The sequence below is a fragment of the Panthera pardus genome, unplaced genomic scaffold (assembly GCF_024362965.1).
Source record: "Panthera pardus isolate Hobbes unplaced genomic scaffold, ASM2436296v1 HiC_scaffold_20, whole genome shotgun sequence".
Lineage (NCBI taxonomy): Eukaryota > Metazoa > Chordata > Mammalia > Carnivora > Felidae > Panthera > Panthera pardus.
In genome coordinates, this window is record NW_026526766.1 from 7133471 (window position 1) to 7138805 (window position 5335).

The 5335-nt window shown below is 49.0% G+C and overlaps 1 long non-coding RNA gene across 1 annotated transcript; it reads right to left on the reverse strand.

The window, feature by feature from the left end:
* Positions 1–1276: 1276 nt before the first annotated feature.
* On the reverse strand, positions 1277–2316 carry LOC109275573 (uncharacterized). Its single transcript, XR_002084250.2, has 3 exons — positions 2206–2316; positions 1565–1692; positions 1277–1422 (listed from the first exon to the last, which is right to left on the reverse strand). It is a non-coding gene; the product is annotated as an uncharacterized LOC109275573 (long non-coding RNA).
* Between the last annotated feature and the right edge of the window lie 3019 nt (positions 2317–5335).

The following is a 5335-nucleotide window of genomic DNA, read 5'->3' on the forward strand; positions in this document are numbered from 1 at the left end:
CAGTTAATGTGGAAAGACTTAATAAAGACCATACCAGGAGAGAGATCTAGTCTATTGTTACTAATTCACAAGGAGCAAGGTTAAAACTATATTAATAAGAGAACACACTCTTTATATAAACAGGGTAGCCTTTAGAAGAAACAACTCTCACAGATGAGGTTTCTTGGGTCTTTAAGGAAAGTCAGAAAGCAAATTGGGGGCAGGCCCACTGGAGGTGAAGTACCCTCGGGGCATGTCCCCTCCACAAGAGAGTGCATCCTACGGAAGGAGTGTATGGAGGGTGGTGGGTCAGAGGAAGCCTCGACTGGTATCCAGCTGAAACTCGAGGTTGTAGAATATTCCAGACTCAGGAAGTGGCTGGCAGAGGAGGCAGTGATAGAAAGGGGAGGGGGAGGTAGACAGGGAGGAGTGGGGGCTGAATAAGGGGAAACCGAGGAAGAGTGAGGAAGGGCACGAGCCTACTGGAGATACTTTCTCTCTAAAAGCCCAAATAGACACTTGTTCTCCTTCTGCGATATAACAGTGTTCACTATTTTTTTTTTAACGTTTATTTTTATTTTTGAGACAGAGACAGAGCATGAACGGGGGAGGGGCAGAGAGAGAGGGAGACACAGAATCGGAAGCAGGCTCCAGGCTCTGAGCCATCAGTCCAGAGCCCGACGCGGGGCTCGAACCCACGGACCGGACCGTGAGATTGTGACCTGAGCTGAAGTCGGAGGCTTAACCAACTGAGCCACCCAGGCGCCCCCACTATTTTTTTTTTAAAGGCATAATTTCTGTTTCTGCCCCCAACTTCCTACTGCTTTGGGTCACACGTGAAATGCTTTAGGAAAAGAATAACCTAAATCTTCCAGGGGAATTCAGGAAAGGTGGGGAAGTTAGCATAAGGAGAAGTAGCCATGCTTACAGCTGATGGCACTTGTCCTGCCCCTTGGTGGACCGTCGGGTGGGGAAGAGACACCACCAGCTGAGGGTCCTCCAGCCCTAGAGAGAGAGTGAGGGGATTCTCTGGCGCCACTTAACAGGGCCCTCCCCACCTCCAAGGGTGCAGGCTGAGGCCAGAAATGTTAAGCATTCCCACGGTACAGGCACCTAGACTCTACTAGAAGCTTAAGACTTTACTGAGCACCTAATATGCAGAAACACTGTCTGGGGTTTGAGCCTCCACAAAACTCACTCATGCTGTTTCCTGCATATAGTATGAATTATTGCATTCAATCCATAGTATGAGTAATTGCACATTTCAGCCACATCTGCTGCTTTTCTCCACTTTTTATTCTCCATTTGGAGCGTCTTGCAGTTCTTCACACACACCATAATCTTTCAGACATCTATGCACGTATGTGGTCTCCTCTGCTTGAAATGTCTCTTTTCCTCTCTGCTGGAAAATGTATTTGTCCGGGTTTTTGTCCATTGCAGCACCTAGTGTGTGTCCAGGAAATGCTTACAGAATGAAGGGATGAATGAAATACTCCATCCCAACACGGAGTTAACCACTCCTGTCTCTGCGCCATCTTACAACCTTCTGTGTTGTTGCACTTATCACGCTATGCTGTCTCTTTACCTGTCTCTCCGCCCCGGACAGATTGTCTTTTTCCTTTTACCGCCATCTCAAATTTACGACTCCACTGGCACCATCACAGCTGGAGGTGCTCAATGTGACACGGCACAAGATTTCCTGCCTTGAAGTTTCTGTCCAAACAGAAAAGCCCACCTGCTTGCTTGTTCCTTCTCTTTTTCTGGGGGAAAAATCCAATAGGGGCCATTTACCCAAATAAACCTCTTAATGCGTTTATTTACTTATTTTTTGGGCATTTGAGTTTCCCTCTGAAGAAACGAAATGAAATAAACACACACATAAGTAAATAAAAGTGTTGGGCGTCTCATCCCTTCCTCCCCCGCACTGCTGAGGGCATTCGTCTTGCCCTTGCAATCCTGAAATAAATATTGGAGGAAATAGCATCCAGCGTTCACGTTGCGCGATGACACGGAGTGCGCCCCGCAAAACTGTCGGGGGGGGGGGCACCCTGCGTCTGGACAGTCTCTGCGGGCGTGATGGGCTTGTTCTGTGGGTGATCGGGGTGCTGTGCTGTGTCCCGCCCAGGGCCCCGGGGGTAGGATGCCTTCGATCGGGGCACCCTCTGGCTGGGGCTGCTGTCGTGGGGGAGGAGCCTCTGGGCGGGACCTGCCAGAGGTCAAACCCACAGCAGGGGAAGGCCTGGCCACCGCGTGGGACCTCAGGTCAGCGATGAGGCCAGCGGGCTCGGTGGGCGTCCAAGACCAACACCCGGGCGCCCGCCACCTGGGACTCCGCTCCCCGTTCAGGGTGCAGTAGATGCAGCCAACCCCCCGATCCTGACGCGAGGTCTCCGCGAGGCCGACGGGCTCCGCCAGCCGGGGCGGCGCCATCACCACGCCTACGTAGAGGCCGCGCGGCGTGACGATGACCCGGAGGGCGCCTGCGCGCAGCTCCCCGTGGCAGACGTCGAAGCGCCGGCTGCTCCGCGCAGGCCCACTGGGGCTTCGCCGCCGCGCCGCCAGCTGGCGGGGGGAGGCGCAGCGCGCGCTGGCTGAAGCCAGGGAGGGTGTTGGGGTCAAGTATCTGGCAGGTCTCGGCTATCGCCCACTCGCGCTCTCAGCCAGGCGTGGGCGGCTGCTTGAGTTCCTGGCGGGCGGACGCCCACGCCTTGTCGATGCCCTCGATCCACCGTCGGGGAGGGGCCTCGCCTTGCGTCGCAGTCACCGTGCTTGCTTGTGGGGAGGACTTGGGGAGACACGGCACGTGCAACGCCTTGCTGACTGTCCTGCAGCACGAGACGACCGGATTGGATTTCTTGGTAGCGATGCAGGTGTGGGCTTCCTCCAGGTCGTTCAGGCTAATAGGTGCAGCTCATCGGCACCCGCCATGGTGTGCTCCCCGGGCTCCTTGATGATGCTCTCTGCGCGGGGTGGGAGCCGGGTTCGACTGGCCCAGCTGCTTCAGCCCCTCCGCTGACCCCTGATGACGGGGCTCGCACTGAACGTCACCGCCAGCAAGCTCGAAGCCGCGAAGGTGGAGATGGTGCCTGTTTTCACCAGGAACTCACGCCCACCCGGCCCGCGAAGTTCCCACGACGCGCATTCCTGATAGACTCCTTGTGAGCCCAGGCAGACTTCTGATGACGTGCGCTATTTATGTGTGCCTTTGTAGGATCAGTAGAACAATGCCTGAAATGTAGTAGGTGCTCAATAAATTTGAACTGACTTGAACCTCTGTTCACATATCCACCGCATACCCACCGCACTTTGGAACCAGTGCAGTCTGCGTACAGTTCTCGAGGGCAGGCGTCTTTACCGTGTGGTTTTCTGGCTTCACGTGATGTGATTGTCCTGTGTGGAAGTCCAGATACTGTCATCGATCCAGGACCAAGGAGTGTATATTCAGCTGGTTATTTTTTTTTGTTCAGATCGTTGTCTTGAGCTCTAAATTTTTTAATTAGTTCAATATCCAAAGAGCCTTTGGGGATACAGACTGTAAAGGCCCATATTTCATATGAATTTCAGCAGCGTTTGGAAGGCCTGAAGTGGGCCTGTGCACTGTGGGATGTCCAGACAAGGTAAGTTGTTTTCCCCCACAGTCTTTGGATTCTGGAGTATGGGCACAGCTTCCTTGAAAGGGAAAAGACCACACGAGGGAGCACCCTAGAGGGAGGCAGGATAGCAGTCATTAGAATAGATTTTGGAATCACTGGCTAATCTTTTTTTTTTTTTTTTTTTTTTACCCTCTCTGATCTTAAGTTTTATTGATCTGTGTCAAAGGTCGCAGATTCTTTTGCCATCTCCAGTCTGCTAAGTCGTTCCAGTGAGTTTTTGTTTGTTGTTGTCCTGATACCTTGTTAGAGAAAACAGGTGGAAAGCCCAGGATGTTTCCCAGTTGTCTTTACCTTGGCAAGGCTCAATTTCTTTTTTTTTTAATTTTTTTTTTTTTTTTACTAAGGTGTAATTGACATATAACATTATATTAGTTTCCGCTGTGCAACATAATGATTCGGTAATTTGCTGACGTTGCAAAATGGTTACCACAGTACCTCTAGTTATTCTCTGCCACCATACAAAGCTTCAAAACATGTTTTTCTTATGGTGAGTGCTTTTAAGACTTATTTTCTTAGCAACTTTCAAATACATAATACAGTATTGTTAACTATAGTCACTATGCTGTACGTGACATCCCTGTGACTGACTTATTTTATAACTGGAAATTTGTACCTTTTGACCCCTTTCACCCCCCCCACCCCCACCCTGACAGTCACCAATCTGTTCTCTGTATGTGTGTGCTTGTTTTTTTGTTTGTTTTTTAGATTCCACATGTAAGTGAGATCATACGGCGTTTGTCTTTCTTTGCCTTGTTTCACTTGGCATAATGCCCTTAAGATCCATCCATGTTGTTGTAAATGGCAAGATTCCATTCTTTTTTTTTTTTAATTTTTTTAAATGTTTATTTATTGTTAGAGAGGGAGACCGAGCCTGAGCTGGGGAGGGGCAGAGAGTGGGAAACACAGAATCAGAAGTAGGCTCTAGGCTCTGAGCTGTCAGCCTGACAGCTGTGTCAGAGCCTGTGTCAGAGCCCGACACAGGGCTCGAACTCATGAATCCCGAGATCATGACCTGAGCTGAAGTCGGACGCTTAACTGACTGAGCCACCCAGGTGCCCCAAGATTCCATTCTTTTTTATGGCTGAATAATATTCCATTGCGTATATGTGTATGTATATACAACAATTCCTTGATCCATTCGTTCATCAATCGACACTTAGGTTACTGCCACATCTTGACTGTGGTCAGTAATGCTGCAGTGAACATTGAAGAATCTATCCATCTTTTGGAATTAGTGTTTTTGTTTTCTTCAGATGAATACCCAGAAGTAGAATGATACAGTATTTGTATTTTTAATTTTTGATTTTTTGAGGAACCCCATCCTATTTTCCATAGTGGTTGTACTAATTTACATTCCACCAACGGCCCACAGCTTTTCCCTTTTATCCGTACCCGGCCCAGCACATGTTATTTCTTGTCTTTGATAACAGCCAATCTGACAGGTGTGAGGTGATACCTTGTGGTGGTTTCAATTTACATTTCCCTGATGATTAGTGACACTGAGAATTTTAAATGGTTTGTCTTCTTGCTGTAAATTTGTATGATTTCTTTGTAAAGTTTGGGTATTTACTGCTTATCAGATACGTGATTTATAAATGCTTTCTCCCATTCAGCCGGTTGCCTTTTCATTTTGTTGATGCTTTCATTTGCTGTGCAGAAACTTTTTCGCTTGATGTCATCCTGTTTGTTTATTTTTGCTTTTG